This window comes from Urocampus carinirostris, chromosome 3 (genome assembly GCF_059441175.1).
Source record: "Urocampus carinirostris isolate Australia breed hairy pipefish chromosome 3, RoL_Ucar_1.0, whole genome shotgun sequence".
NCBI lineage: Eukaryota > Metazoa > Chordata > Actinopteri > Syngnathiformes > Syngnathidae > Urocampus > Urocampus carinirostris.
In genome coordinates this window covers 48,553,781-48,570,764 of record NC_142351.1, presented here as the reverse complement: position 1 = coordinate 48,570,764, position 16,984 = coordinate 48,553,781, and the positions used below count along the sequence as shown (strand labels likewise).

Genomic DNA, 16,984 nt, shown 5'->3' with positions numbered 1-16,984 from the left:
AGAGCTGTATAGAAGCCAAAAGGGCCCTCTCTTTATAGTGAGCTAAGGCGAAAGAACCAGTTCTCTAAAGAGAGATGGAATTCTCATCACTAAGGAAGTTTGCAAAATCCTGCACTGCTACTTACAATCAGCAACAATTTGCTGCAAGTGGGGAAAGAACTAAAAAAGACGGTGAAAGAATTGTGTTGTTTAATTGGTAAACAAATCAACTAATTTACACAATTTCTTAACAAGGTTTATTATCGCTTACTAAGGGAAATTTCAAGCATTAATAAAGGGAGCAATTGACTGAGGTTGACAGTTGTGGCGTCAGGCCATTTGCCATCTCTAAATGCTCCAATGCTGTAAGACACGAGAAGCTGGGCCCTTAAAAGTGGGCCTCCAATCGGCCCCACCGCCTTCCCCTGGCCTCGCCCTCTCTTCTCAGCCGATGTCAGCCACGCCTTGATGAAAAATCGCCATTTGATAGACGTTAAAGGACGCCGCAGGTGGATAAAGACAGCGGGTTTGTTTTACAACCCTTCCACCCCATCTGCCAAGACCAAGTGTGCATGTGTGTTTGTGTGAGTTCATATATGATAACCCCTTAAGTAAACCTCAATGTTTGGATGGGTTTTTGTAATGTTAATTTCATGACAAAGTCTTCAGCCACAATATTCGGTACACCTGCACTTTTCAATGCACCAGTGACAGGCAGTCAGGGGAGGCAGGTGAGGCACAGCCTCAGCTGTCATAATGGAAACATATATAAAAATATAAAGTTAGATAGATAGATAGATAGATAGATAGATAGATAGATAGATGTGTTATAGTTAGTTCTTATTTAACTTTACAATTTTTTGATTTTGTTTTTCGAAATTGCTGAATTTTCCAAAAAATTCACATGTTTTAAGATGAAGATAGTACTGAAAGTACAAGAAGGCAAATTAAATTACTGTCAAGACCAGAACGGAGACAGGACCCACTTGCGTTACGTTTTTCTCAGTTTTATTGGGAATAAAGGAAAGGATTGCACCCACGATCTGGTGATCGCTGGTCGCGGGAAGAGGGTCGCTCTGAATGCGGAAGTGGTACTTCCGGGGCGAGCGATGGCAAGCGATGGCGAGCGATGGCGAGCGATGGCGAGCGATGGCGAGCGATGGCGAGCAATGGCGAGCGATGGCGAGCGGTGACGGGAACGGAAAATACAGGTCAGGAGCCGGGACAGGAGAGCAAAAAAACCTGGTCGGGATCAGCAACGAGTCAAAAAGCAGGAGAGGAGAGTACACGTGGTCAAGATCAAAAAACGGGTCAAAGACGGGAGCAGAAATAGTAGTGAGTCAGGGTCGAAAATGCTTGCCTAGAGTAAACTGAGGTTCGCAGACGGACTGACAACAGGTGACAGATAGATGTGCGTTTAAATAGTGACAGGGAGCCAATCAGAGTCCAAGGTAGTTGGCGCTAAAGGAGCGGGAACAGGTGCATCACATCGGTAATCATGACAATTACAAAGTATTAATGTTGAGGATCATTGGATCTATTCTTCTGAATTTGAATTAGAACTCAAAAGCATGTGGATTATGCTAACAATTTCACAAATCTTCAGTATGCGCCTGAGACACAGAAAGGTATGTCAAGTCAATAATCCAGCTCCTGCCAAACACTCTAAAGCATATCTTGGGTAACAGTCTCCAACCGATAATTTTTTTTTTTCCCTTTACATATACAAATCCTCTGTTTGAGAGTTAGGACAGGGAAATACATACATTATAATGATTAAACATTCAGATTCAAAGGTAATTAATTGTTTCAATTTGTATGCTTTGAGCATCTTTAGAAGCACAGTAAGGCGCATACTTCTCTTGCCTAAAGGCCAATTTTGGGACTCAAGCATTACAAAGTATCGCATACCTGGAACGCAATTACTTTTCTCTGGAATGAGTACTGTAACGCGTTATCAATAAAACTCTGTCAAGTCACTTCCCATTTATTTTTATATCCCTTAATCACAAAAACGTCTTAAAAGACTGTACAGGCCACAATGACAACGTCCCCTGATCTGAAATCTACATCCAGGTGAGAAAAAAAACTCAACAAGCTGAGCATTAAGAAAATCAGAAACCTCTCTCCAACTCTACTGCGTTACCACACTACTGAGTAATTCCGCTGTTTATCGGATGCAGATCATGAATTATAGTGACTTCTGATTACTGAATCCTATTGCATCATTCATGTTGTCATATACAACCCTGTATCCACCAGCAACTATCTTTAAAGGGTGGGCACGTTGACATTTTCCTACAAAGTAAATCGAATTGCAGTTATAGCAACGCCGTATGAGAGCGCTGAATTACTCCTCACAAAGATATTCTCCCTAACGTATATACTCTCACGTCTTTTGTCTTCCTTTTCTTTTTTGACTCACTTCCAAGCCCAATTTACAACTATAAACTAAAGTACCAAATTCAGGGGTTCAGCTTATATGCACATGTTCGGTTGTGTGTCACCAGTAGCAGATGTTAGGCAGTGTGTTGGGAATGGGGCGTCGCTTATACATGAACAACAAACCGATGGTAAATCAATGGGGAGAACGTGAGCACAGAATTTACGGGATAAGTTCGCCAAATTTGGGACTTTTTATTTGTAAAACTATTTTTGCAATACGTCATGGAGAAAATAAGGCAATGTCTTAGACAATACACAGAAATGGGAGACGATTTGCGAGTGATTTCAAGCCCAGAGACAAAACAGATATGGAGTTCCTCGGCTAAGAGTTAGTTTGCAAAAGCTCAAGATGGCACAAGCCAAATAATATGAAGGGTTTGCTAATTCCTTGGTTCTATACGAGTACATGTACGGTAATTTAAACTAGTTACTTTCGGAGTAATGCGGTACTTTTTCTTTTTTAAGTAATCTGGAGGGCAACTGTGTTACTTTTTAAATGAAGTAACTAGTAACTAATTACTATTTATCAGTAACGCACCCAAGTCTGCTCATGACAGAGGGTGATAGTGAGACCAAAGATTCTTTTTTGGCGTGCTCTTTAGCCCCAAGCAAAGAAATTATTGATAGTATTAGCAAGCTAACAGTGAGTAAAGCCATCCAATTATTATTTTCTTGTCAGGACCCAAACAGATGGTGGACCCAAACGCGTAAAGTTTTCACACCAAGCTTTATTTTACGGAAACGGAGCAGTCATGCGCGCGATCGCTGGGCAGAAGAAGTGAGACAGAGAAGTCAGGCGCGGCATAACAGGAAGCCAGGGGCAGACGAGATTGAAACCGGACAGGACAGACGGGATCGATACCAGATACACGAGCAGATACCGGACAGAACGGGCCCTATACCTGATACTGGATGCACGAGCAAGATACCGGACAGGACGGGACAAACGGGATCGATACGGGATACTGGATACACGAGCAGTATACCGGGCAGGCGGGATCGATACCGGGTACAGGATGCACAAGCAAGATACCGGACAGGCCGGGATCGACAACGGATACAGGCTGCCCAAGCATAATCATGGACAGGACTGGACAAACGGGATCGATACGGGATACTGGATACACGAGCAGTATACCAGGCAGGCGCGACCGATACCGGGTACAGGATGCACAAGCAAGATACCGGACAGGCCGGGATCGACAACGGATACAGGCTGCCCAAGCATAATCATGGACAGGACTGGACAGACGGGATCGATACCGGATACTGGATTCACGAGCAAGATGCCGGACAGGACGGGACAGACGGGATCGATGCTGGATACTGGATACAAGAGCAGGATACCGGACAGGATGGGACAGACAGGATCAAAACCGGATACTGGATACATGAGCAGGATAGCGGACAGAGTCAAAATGCATGCCTTGCAACTGCAGAGGTTCATTGACGGACTGACAAGGAGTGAATGAAAGCACTGACTTTAAATAGCAGTGGAGCCAATCAGGCAACGAGCAGCAGCTGGCGCCAAACGAGCAGGCACAGCTGAGGGCAATGGGCAATCGTGACATTTCTATGTGAGTGGCCTTTTTTTCATTATGGAGAATTACGTATTGATGCTTTCATTCAAAAGGAGCAGCACAAAGACTTCATTTATAATGTAAGAGAGTAAAATAGTTTTCTCTTTGCTATTATTTATACATTGCTTGAATCAAATATAAGTTTTTTATTTGTAAATCTGAACAGATACAAACATAAATAACTTATTCTTATTGACAATTTTGACTTGCCCGTTTTCGGCCATGCATGTTTTTAGTACATGGGAGGAAACTGGAGTGCCCGGAGAAAACTCACTGAGGCGAACATGTAAACTCCAAACAGGAAGGTCGGTACTGGAATTGAACCCAGGACTTCTGAACTGTCAGGTTTTGTGCAAGCAATGTATTTCAGTAATGATTAAAGCATCTTCAAACCAAGCCTACACTTAAAGTCTTTAAAACCAATCATGCATTCATGAGCACTTTTTGTGTTTTTGAGCTTCCCAGTTGAGGGGATTTCATCAGGAAGCGCTGGGCGATTACAAGCCTGCAGCAATGGTGACCCTGCACAACCTATTATTATTGCTGTTGGGAGGGTTTTTCCTTGTGTATGTGCTACATAGCAGCGGCAACAGCGTTGAGTTACTGCATAGAGCGAGGCGTGCCTCAATAGACCAGCTCTCTCTTGCTCTGACTTTCTTACAGCAGTACAATGGCTAGCTTGGCTACCACGATGTGTTCCCAGGCTCGCTCCCACTGATGCCTGACAACTGAAGGCTTGAAAGGTTTACTTCAGGGGTGTCAAACTAATTTGAGCTCAAGGGCCAATTGATAGACAAAACATTCTCACAAGGGGCCAGACCAAATAATTACAGTAATGGCATTAAAAGTGTGCCTTAGCTGGAGGGCTGAGGGTCTTTTCGAAGGCTCACAAATATATAAGATTCAGGGATATACAATCTGATTATAAAAGGATTGTTAAAATATGTTTTTTCTTCACTACGATTTCATCCATTTTAGTCTTTATCATCTGTTTCTTTATTTAAAAAAAACAACAATAACAAAAAAACAAAAAAAATTCCCACAACAAACTATTTAACTCGGAGAAACTCTGAAATGCTGACTGGAAATTTAGAAAAATAGCATACAAACACTAAATGCTTGATCTAAAGGTTTAAACGTATTTCTGTTTTTTATTTTCATTTTTTTGATGAATATTTTTACCTGAATATGGAAACCTCACAGTTTGATTTCATAACTATTATAGAAGGGAGATAAAACTTCTTTAAACTTAAACGAGTGTTATATTTTTGTTCAAAAGGTCATTTTGTTGTCTTTTATTATATTTAAATATTGAATTGAATACTAAAAACATACCTGAACTAACATACCAGTGTTCATTTTTATCAAAAAAAATCATATGTCAAGAAATTATTTTTTTACATACTACGTAAGGTTGCCAACATTTTTGTCTGACAACTTACTGCTATGTTGTGCTCTCTGGCACTGGTTTTTGTTCACATTAGACAACACAGTGCTATCTAGTGGTCCCATATTACACCCTGGGGCTTTAAGTATTTTTCATATTGCCTTAGATAAGTAAAATAACATTGGTATGGGTTTCATCAATGTTCTCCGGTTGATTAATGGTAGTCAGCAAATATAGCTGCGAGTGGCGCCTGCCTTTAGAGACATCCAATGGACATATTTAAAACTGTAAGACATCATTTAATGCGATGCAGCTCATTTTTCTCCTGTGCTTCTCTCAGCGCTGTCTCTCGGTCCATATAAAATGATGAAATTTAGCCTGCAGGTCATGTTTTAGACACTTTTTGTTACTTGATTACTCATAATTTTTCATTATAATAAGGTAGACTGTTATACATTGCCTATTGTTGGACAGTCATTAAAATTCACAAAAAACAGTAAGTAAAATATTTTGATTTTTTTTCCCCCTAAAACCCTAAACAATAATATGAACAAACCCGCTACAAACTAATCAAAACAAAGTAAATATACAAATAAAAAAATAGTTTAATTAAATAAATCACACAAACTAATGCAACAATAGCTTGTATGGTCATATATTTTTCTACAGGTATCCTGTCCACCAACAGCAATCTTGAGCGCAATCCCACCGCTGCCTCAGTAAAAATGCTCATATTTATTACATATCATTTATATATTTTTTTTTATACATGTTTTATGTTTTACATGTGTTTATCTTTTTAATTTTGTCTTTGCTTTGCACTGAAAGGACAAGCCCTCCAATTTTATTGTACCATTGTATAATGACAATCAAGGCCATTCATTCTTTCATTCATTCATTCATTCATTTACACATCTATTAAATTACAGAAAAATAAAACTGTTGGCTAATTAAAGCCCCAGGTTTAACCGTGATTACAAAATAACCCTAACAGTATGGATGACACACAACAAAGAAGACAATAGTCTACAATAGGTAACCGAAGAGTAGACCCAATTCAATACTTGGTTTGATGTGTCACCCTAAAAAAGATTGAGCTGAATCACTGGATGGATGGATAGATAGATAGATAGATAGATAGATAGATAGATAGATAGATAGATGAAAGAGAAAGAGAGAGAGAAATATGTGGCTGATTAACTTTATCTCTGCTAACTTTGTTTTGCACTCCTATGGTCGATTTTTTTCAAAATGAATTTTGAAAAAAATAACTTTTTACCGAAAGTGTGTGTGTGCGTGCGTGTGTGTGTGTGTGTGTGTGTGTGTGTGAGACAGAGAGAGTTTAAATTATATATATTTTTTTGCAAAAAAAAGAATATTTATTTTTACCCTTATCAATGTCTTAACTATAGTTTGTAATTGTTTTAAAGTCATTTGATTAATAAAACAGTGTGACTTTTCATATATATATATATATATATATATATATATATATATATATATATATATATATATATATATATATATATATATATATATATACATATACTGGTATATATCTCATCTCTTCTCATCTGCTGCACCGCTTATCCTCAGTAGGGTCGCGGGGGTGCTGGAGCCCATCCCAGTGGGCAGGGAACACCCTGAACTGGTTGCCAGCCAATCGCAGGGCACACGGGGACAGACAACTCACCCGCTCAGTCACAGCTAGGGACAATTCGGACCGGCCAATTCACCTGAAATGCATGTCTTTGGAATGTGGGAGGAAACCGGAGTGCCCGGAGGAAACCCACGCAGGCACGGGGAGAACATACAAACTCCACACAGTAAGGCCGGGAGCTGGATTTGAACCCACGCACTGTATGTAGAGAGGGAGAGAGGGAGACTATCTATACCAGGGGTCGGGAACCTATGGCTCGCGAGCCATATATGGCTCTTTCTATGAGTATCTGTGGCTCAGAGACCAATTTGATTGCATGCAAAATTTCTCCATCTTGTTCAAAACCAGAGTTGTCTATCATATTCAGGTACACATAAAGCCAAACTAAAGCTAAATTCAAAGGAAACACTTTGCAGTATATATAGGGCACGTTTTTCACTACAATTTACAGTCAAGGTGTCACACAAAAAAAGGGGGAAAAAAAACTCGTTTTGGCTGTACAACGCTAAAGAATCCTTTATTTAAAAGTTCACTATATAATCTGTGTTCAGTGTTCAGATACTTTATGATGAATCCACAGAACTGTAAATACGCCAAAACACCGGAAGAGAACTTAGTCATTTGATTGGGTGAGTGGGAGGGATGGGTGGAGCTATGCAAAAAGTACAAGCATTCCCTCCCATCTCTCGCCAAATGTAAGCACATAAGGCTCCCTATTCTCAGAATGTTGTGACGTTTTTACAAAATAAATGCTTGCATCTGGTTTTGAAACCAATATGTATGAAAAAAAGGGTCAAAAGGAGTTTAACCGATCTTGAGTAATTGCAAGAAAGAGACAAGTTTAAAGTGGTCTGTTTGTTGAATTTGGGACAGGGGCTCTGGCATTATTCTCTTTTCATAATTTTTATCAAATCATCAAAAATAAATGTGCTGAAGACTAAGCTTTTGTCTGGGGCGCCGGTTTAGCAATTTAGTAAATTTGTCTCATAATATATGGTGTGGCTCTTTCCCAAAATAAAATTAATATTTTTTGCTTTTATGGCTCTTTGAGTCAAAAAGGTTCCCGACCCCTGATCTATACAGTACCTACTATGTGTGCATGTATGTCTATGATTTGTGTCCTGTATATTTTCAAGTTATCTTTGTAATCTGCCTGAGAACGTTCCAAAATGTCTGGGAAAATATGTTTGTGTACTCGTGGAAACCTTTTCCTCTACATCGGGAGCTGGAATCCGGTCCGACTGCTTAAAGCATGCACGGACCAGCTCAAAAGTCCTCTGCAGACTTTCCTCGGGTCTGGAATGTCATCCAGTCGAGTGACGTCAAAGAGCCAAGACATTACCTCTTCAAAAACGGTTGTTTCATTCTCCTGCTGTTTCGAAATGGAAATAGATTTTTGATTTTAAAATGGGCCGCAAAAGCTTTATTTATGCAATCTTCATTTGAGTGATGATTCATTCTGTGGCTAAATGATTGCAAAAGTAAATGATTACAGAATGGATCGTGACCTGACTAAATGAAAACCGTGACCAGGATCAAAACAAAATCGTTTAGTGCGCTGTAAGTGTATGCATCCAAACTCTGGAGGTACTTGATTGCACTCGAGGTCAACTTCTTGGTCTTCCGTACCACATCATGACATCTGCAAAATGCATGCTTGGATTATAGCCAAGGCTAAATCACATTTTTTTTTGTTCTTTAATTTTTTTAGGATTAATATGGCTTTATGTTAAAGTTGTATATTTTATTGGTTATCATTTATTATGTGTCACTCTCATTTATTTACTATTATTATTTTTGTTATGCATTTTTAATTTAACACACACACACACACACACACACACACACACACACATGATTACATAATAATTACTGGCAATATTGTATTAATTATATTGACACTATTTAGCTCTTTGTACTCACTCATTTGTTCTCCAAATGATTATCTTGCATAAAATCGTGTTTACAATGTGCCTTGAGTAGTAAAAGCTTTGCTGTTTTAACAGACGTTAAATCTGTATTAATTATAATTATTATTATTATTATAATAACTATACGGGTAGTTTGATAAGTTTTAATATCAGTTCATGGTTAAGTAGTATTTATTATCAGCTTGCAAAAACAGAATTTATTTTATTTGATAGAAAACATGAAAAGGAACCAAATACGTAGTGATTTGTATTTATTTTCCTTGATTGGTTGAACTTAGAGATCATATTATCAAAAGAGCAAAAGTGGCCACGTAACAATTATTAGTATACATTTTATATAGTCAAGTCATATTTTTTGTATAGCCCTTAATCACAAAAGTCACAAACCACTGCTGTTTTGAAAAAACATTATCATTATCTATTATTATCATATTTATAATTATCAAAGATACTACTATGATCAAGTGGTAGCTTCCAATATTCCTCAAAGAGAATGTCATTTGTGGAGTGTAAGGAGGGGGGGGTTTCAAGGGGGTTGCAGTTTTAAAAAGAAGCTCTGTTCTGTGTAACTTGATCCACACCTGACTGGAGCCCGGCATTCCGCTCTCACCGAAGAAAGGTCGCCCCAATGAGGGAAAATTTCGCAAGTGGATTACAGCAATCCAAGTATATCAGCAACGAAGAAAGCAGAGACCATTTGAATTCTTCCTTTATTTATTTATTTATTTTCACGTGACATGTATTGCAGGATAAAGTATCACCACACACATAGTGAATTTTCTACTGTAGCTGGAAAAAAGCCAAGTTCCTGGAAGGTATTCAGTTACAGTACAGGTGAGCAGAGGGCACAACATTGTTGAGGAAAAAAAATCTTACCTTACAAAATAACATTCTGAAAAACATTCCCAGTTTAACGGAGTTAAAGTTTGATTCGAGTCACACAGAAAGAAACCTGATGACACTCATCACTTTCGCAGTGCGTGGGAAACGCTACGTAAAGGTATGGCAAGGAAGATGCATGAAAACACGTTAGAATGAGGAAGCAGAAGGAGGAAAGCGGAAGGCAATGCCATTTAATGGACGGCATTACCAGACAGTATTAGAGAGCGGTATTTACATCTAACCATGTCTGGTAAGACGCCTATCAACAGGCTGAAAGGGTGCCCTTGGAGGAAGCAATAGTATACAAGAAACATCATCAGATACCTCATGAGCACCAAACCCGATCAAATCTACCCTCTTTCTACCAACGTCACAATCTGTGGGGGTGTTCGTAGAATACAACAGGGTGGGTACATAAAGGTGCGGCTCTGTGCAAAGGCTTAATTTACCTCCTTAAACACACACGTTCTGTTTGTTCCTCTTTTTTTCGATAAATATGCTCAATTCCTAGCTAACACATTGTGCGAGCAGATCTAAAGAAGTTTCATGACGTGTTGCTAAAATAACAGCAGTCTCTCAAACTCAAGTGTGGTTTGTTTCATGAACCTCGGTACAACCCGGGCCAGTCGAACGGAAAGCTGCCGCGCAGCACAAAGGCTGGCGCTGTTCATGGAAGGCAATCCTCTCCACCCCCACTCTCTCAAAGCGAAAAAAAAAAACAGCGGAAGAATAAACGTACTGCAGTTCTTTTATGCAGGTGGGGTGGGGTTGACATGGAAGCTAAAAAGAAAAAAAGAATGAAGGAAAAAGAAGAAGTGAAAGACGATTACGCCAGGGCATTTCTTAAACGGGGACCTGCTTGTGTATTTGATGTCAAGCGCATTGAAGTAAAGTCACTTTTGTGCTTATCGGACTCGTTTACTTCATTTTTGCTACTGGCTGGCACGCATCCCATCTCCTGCTCGAAGAATGTACCCAGTGCTAATCTTTAGATTGGTCAGACATCAGCCAAAAGGAGATTTTCAAATTTAATTTGATCCCATTTCTTTCAGGCACATAGAACAGTCTTGGGTCCCCATACTAATACTGTATTTTTTCTATGGAATTTTGCGACCGTCTGCAGGTTTGCGGTCTCCCAGAAAACATCGTTACCAGACAGTGTTAGAACAACAGTAGTACAATCCAGCACTGTCCAGTAAGATGGATCCTAAGAACCCTCTCTTAGCTTAGCCCCCTAAGCTGCTTCTAACCTCTATCATGATATCACAAATTATTTGTGACCTTGATGCAAATGGATGATTATCATCATCATTACCAGGCAGTATTAGAAAAAAGATGTAGTCCAATGCTGCCTTGTAAGATGGAGATCATCACCCTAAGTACTACTAAAGTAGAATAAAATGTTTACAACTAAATTGCACTGTTACTCTCATTTTTGTTTCCACAAGATTGAGTTCAACTGACTAATAGGGAGGTAGTACATTGGTAAGAAGTAAATTCAAGCTGTAGTGGATCAACATGCTTTGTAAGTAGAGCCTAGGTCAGGGTTCGGGAATTCAAAAAGTTTATATGTATATATGTATATGAAGCCACAAAAATATAAATCTCTTATATAATCCTTATAAAGAAGGAAATGCTTACTGTATCTACCTACATAAATTACATTACATACATTTATTTTTCCACTATCAAACATTTTTAGAGACATGCCAGTGAGCCTGTAGGGAGCGCCATAGAACCGCGTGCGACTCCAGAGTCGCTGGTTACCCACCCCCGGCCTAGGTTAACCCAGTTTGTTAGACGAATAAAACCTCTTAGGATTATTTTTTTTACCAATCAAATATTCTGTGAAACATTTTAAAGATAAGTGTAGAAAAGTTAGTTTGAAAATATTACATTATTATGTTTTTTCACTTTAAAATAAAGTATTTTCCAAGGCCCTCCTCTACCACTTGTATACACACAGTAAATGACTCGAATTACTAAGTTTGGTTAAAAAAAATTAAGCTCGTGTTGAACAAGCGTATCTTAACTGGGCTGCGGAACCTCCAACCGGCGTGCTTCCGAAATGTGCGCTGCAGCCCACATGGACTGTCGCGGAACACGGGGCCACAAAAGTTGTTAATGATTGGCCAAACCTGTTACGACTAGTCTGAAGCTATGGCACGGCAACGATGGGAGGAAGGGCTGCAGTTAGTAATTTCCCATTAAACGCAGTCCGATTCAAAGTAAGTCAAGCGGTCGAGCATAATTGCTTTCAAAAGGGTTTTTCTAAAGTTAAATGTTCGTTTGCATGGACTGCTAATAAAACATTGAATTATGTTCTGGGATTTGTCATCTGTGAATTTCTGATGCGGTCTTCTTTGTGTTAGTAGAGTGATGAAAGGTTGATGGAATGTCGCTCAGCTCGACCGGAGCAGGCAGCCCGTATGCAGAAGGTCACTGAAAACAGCGCTCTCCTGAATAACAGAGCTACTTCATAGATGCACTATGCCAAAAGTTTCACCCCTGTACTATTTAAACTTGAATCTCTAAAGAAAACGTGTAATTCAGGAAAACATAATTACAACTGTGTCTAGAACTGCTGCATTCGCAAAGGTGTGCAAACAAGAAAGTGAAATATTCACCCATTAACCCTCAAGCAAAGCATGAGCAGAGCCCTCGCTTGAAAAGGGGGAGGGAAAAGCCAGAGAAAAGGTCAGGAATGGAGAATGCACCTGTAATCTTACCGTCTCAAGAGATACCCCAAGCAAATAATGTGAAAGAACTGAAGACATTTGTTTGAAAGGTCCAGGCTGAAAAAGAAATAAAAGAAAATTCTTGAATTTGAAGCGCCATCGGCCGAGAACACTCTCGTCTTACAGTTGTGGTCGGTTGGGCCCTGTGAAATGATAAAGCCCGGCAGACCTGGTCTCCCAGACTCTATTTAGTTAATCATCAGCGTTATAAACCTGTGCCGCAGGCATTCTGAGGAAAGGGAGAAACAGAAGAGTGGGAATGGATTAGGCGAAGCTTGCAGTACCTGGTCAAAGTAACGAACCCGCCCTCTCGTGCGCTAAACTTCCGTTGGCGGTCGCGCTTACTGGCTAAAGTTGGTCCCATTGTACAACATGGCGCGCGGAGATGGGAGTTGTAAGTACTCACTGCTGCCCACGCTTTTGGCTAACTGTGAGCAAGGCGTGATCAGGTAACTCTGCCCTCTGTGCTGGAATGCGACTCCGCCGTAAAGTCAAAACCCGATAGGTAAACTGGCCTGCCCCTTAATCAATAGTCGCTGTCTTTGTGCCAAAACAATGGGAAGGAAACCCAAAACTTTACTTAAGTGTAGACCTTATCTCGGCCTCTGCTGGCACTGTGGACCGACCTGGTAACTCAGGCGTTTAAACCCTCCCTTATGGTGTTTTATATTCCAAATTGAAAGAAAAAAAAAAGTCCTTCGGTTGCAAGTAGACTCTGTGCTTACTTTTACTAACGTCACACAAATGATATATGAAAGTTTTATATTACTATTACCATTTTTGTTATTTTTATTACTATTGTTTGTAATGTTATAATATTAATTATTATTATTATTATTGAAGGTGGGCCGCGTCGTCCTTAAAAAGTTGAAAGTAGATTTTTTTTCCCTGCTTACTTAGTTCAAAGAATCTTTATAAAAAAATTAAAAAAAATCCCCCCGCACCTATCTGCTTTTATATTACTCTTAGCAAAGCTCTTCGGGACACACAATAAATTAGGAAACAGGAATGGGAAGACAATAGAGGAGGGGGGTGGGGTGATTTGCTTGTCCCAGTGGTTCATTGTTAGTGTAGCATGAAAATGGTAAAAATGAAATATAGGCCTGTTTCAAGTACAGTCCAAACGACGAGCTGAACCACCAAAAAGACGTAAAACAAGAGTTTATCTGAGCATGTCAAAAAAATGGACGTACTTGCACGCGCCACAATAGGCGTTTAACAGAAGCTGCAATAATGACTTAAGCCAGGAGATGGCGTTTGCAAGTTGAATATTTCCGGACAGCACCTTTAGTAACTATTCTTATTATATTGTGATTTTTTATAACACATTCAGTGACATCAATAGCTATTAAGAGCCATTTTCAATTTAAGAAGGTTGAATTTGAATGACCTAATTATGTTGTCCATTGTGGGAAAAATGTAAAATATAAAAGAATTGTATGTACTCTTAAAATTATGTGATTTGATATTGGTGAAAGTTTGATAACTGAAATTTTTTATAGTAACTAATCACACTAAAATGGGAAATAAGCTAAAAGCTCTTATTAGCCAAAAACAAACAAAAAACTTTCTGGCTTGAAAATCTTTCAAAGAGCCTTCCATTTTTTCCCCCCAGAGGGAGAGGCTCCCATGTGACCTACCGCTTTTCATTTGTATGAAAGAAACGGAGTATCATCCAATCACAATCTTACACCTCAATCTGCCGCCTCTGGAGGACAGTGTACGTGGGCGTCAATTTCCCTCCATTTTGCTGTCCTCTTTCTAACTAGAGCGTTACTCGTCAGAATCAATCTATCTCGAAGGACTGCCTAATGTTTAACCTCTCATTGCTGGAAATTCCCTAGTTGAATAAGAATGACGCAGTCGTGTGTCTAAAGTCGCATATGAACTTAACAGTCAACGAGAACAAGGAAGCAGAAATGTTATGCGAGGCAAACATCCTCTTCCTGTTTTTAAACAGTCATTGCTAAAAAATTAAAAAATAAAAAGTTAAGAAGGAAGGCATGAAGATGACTTTACACCGACTCTAGAAACACAATTCAAAAAGTTGTAGAGGAAGGTTATGTAATGAGTTACATAATCTACTTTGTATCAATAAATGCTAAGGCTAGTCACGAGGAAGCTGCCAGTAAAAGAGTTCCATACCGTTGTTCGTCTGCCCGTCTCTTTATGCAGAAACTCGCATCATTTACAGAAGGAGACTGCTTCTGTCTTCGTGTCCTTTTGACAAGTCTGGCAGTTAGCCTTTACCTGCCCCAACTGGTCCATCCAGTTTAAGAATGAACGTTGGCTTCTATTGTTTCCGAGTCTTTCTTTCGGCTTTAGCGGAGTGGAAATTCGATACGTGTTGTTTTCGATTCCCATGGAAAGCAGTTCGAAAGTTAACGCTTCATCGGGCACACAATTGCCAACACGTCGCCCGTTCTAAGCTGACTAACAAACGTCCAGAAAGTTTGAACAACTGTCGCTTGGCAACAGGTTGCGTCCGCAGCTTACGTCTTAAGAAACAGACAACGCAAACAAAGAAGGGATCGAATTTGCGAGTTTACCCAGACATTTCCCAGGTGTGGTCACTGATCCTGAGGCCGAAAACAGGAGGCATCATTGTGTTGGGGGTTCTCGATGCCCCGTTGACTAGTCCTCTATTTTCCTGCTCTCGGTGTAGGACCCTGGCATGGTGGATGTCCCTCCTTCCTCTCAGGTAGCCAGCCTGAATGATGTCAGAGGAAAGCGAAACCCCGGAATAAAATGGCATCAGTTGTCTTCCTGGCGCCAAGGCAAAAGTTCTTTCCTTCCCTGGTGTTCTCTTCTTTTCGGCGGTTGTTAAGCTCTTCGAGAAGACAGAGGCAGAATTTGTAAAGGGCTTGGTTTACATGTAGTGCGACTCCCCCTCCTCCTCTTTCCCCCCGCAGGTGTAATTTTCAGGTCACAGCCAATCTCTTCAGCCCCCAGCGTTTACAGGTGTGTCCCGTGTAACGTCTCAGCCAATGACAACCGAGAACAGACCGCCCCCCTCTCTGTTGTCGCCCTCTTGACTCTCACCTCACCGGTTCGCTTACCTACCCCCCAACACCCAGTAACCCCCAGGTACCTTCTTGTGTTTTTTTTATGATGTCAGCTCAACCTTTGTGGGATCCACCTCCTCTGTTCCACGCAAACATGATGGGTACACCGACAAACTGTCCAGCACACGTCGAAAGTCACATTTCCAACGTGATTTCATTACAAGTATAAACGCCTGGCTCTATTTTTGCTGTATCAGTGACCACAACCTGAAATTCCTGCCCTTTGCCCTCATTAGCTGCCTCCCTTTGTGTCTACACACCTTTCTTCTCCTAACAATAACACCGGCCCATACAACAGGTGAACAGAGTGCAGGTGAATGGAAATTGAAAAAGAGCCAACATAGGTTTAGGGTCAGTTTAAGCATTTAAAAATAGGAGGGGCTAGGAGCCATCAACAAAAGGTTCAGGGGGATTGAGGGCCTCTTAGCCTTAGGGCCAAACAGAGACTGAATCTAAAACCTGATCAGGGTTTGGCTAGATGTTGGGCAAGGCGGCCTTTCGGTCTAGAGGTGTAATTGTCAGGAGTGTTCCCTTAACAATGAACACAATACCAGAACAATATCCTGTTTCGGCAGGGGTGTGGCACAGCTTATAGCAGAACTGTTGGCAAATGTGGAAGGTGAGTGCTTGTCTGTTAAACAAACAGTACCAGAACTGACGCAAAAGGCAATAAAATACTGTGCGATTCTAAGGGCTAGGTTCCCATACGAATGTGACAATGCACAACCCTTTGTACTTAGTTCAAGGAAACAAAAGGCTGATTTACTGAATGTAAAATCAACTGCAGGAAATGTACTTCAGCAAAGCCACTTCACCTCAAGTTTTCTAGACAATTATAAGTAACCGATTAGTAACTTATTCCTCTCAGCCAAGTCAATCTTGAATGGAGTTCAGCCTCTTTAAAAGGGGAGTTTGGTCATTTGCTTTCCTCAAAAAGGTTTGCTTTGTTTGGGTTATCATTTGCATTGCAAATGAGTAAAGGGCTGATGTGTGGGTGACTGCCCTTAACTGATTTGGCTACCGATGGCTATCTAGCCAGCTGGTCACGCAAGGCAGGATGCAAAGACATCACAAACCAGGCAGAAGCATCATTTGCAAATTTAACACACATGAGAAGACAGCATATTCTTTTTTATTTATCTGTTCGCACATTACTAATCAAGGATGCTCGAGTAGCTAGACCTGCCAAGATATAAAATTGTTTTCTTTTTCGGCCAAAGATTTGCCAGGTGAGACCATATAACTTGTAATGTTACAGCCAAAAATGTGCTTATAAATGACGGGAAAAAAATTCTATAGGATTGGACATGAATAAAG

At 40.2% G+C, this 16,984-nt stretch overlaps 1 long non-coding RNA gene across 1 annotated transcript; it reads right to left on the bottom strand.

Moving 5' to 3' along the window:
- Window positions 1–9,678: 9,678 nt before the first annotated feature.
- Window positions 9,679–15,425, bottom strand: LOC148369917 (uncharacterized). Its single transcript, XR_015850062.1, has 2 exons — window positions 15,152–15,425; window positions 9,679–12,831 (listed from the first exon to the last, which is right to left on the bottom strand). It is a non-coding gene; the product is annotated as an uncharacterized LOC148369917 (long non-coding RNA).
- Window positions 15,426–16,984: the final 1,559 nt, after the last annotated feature.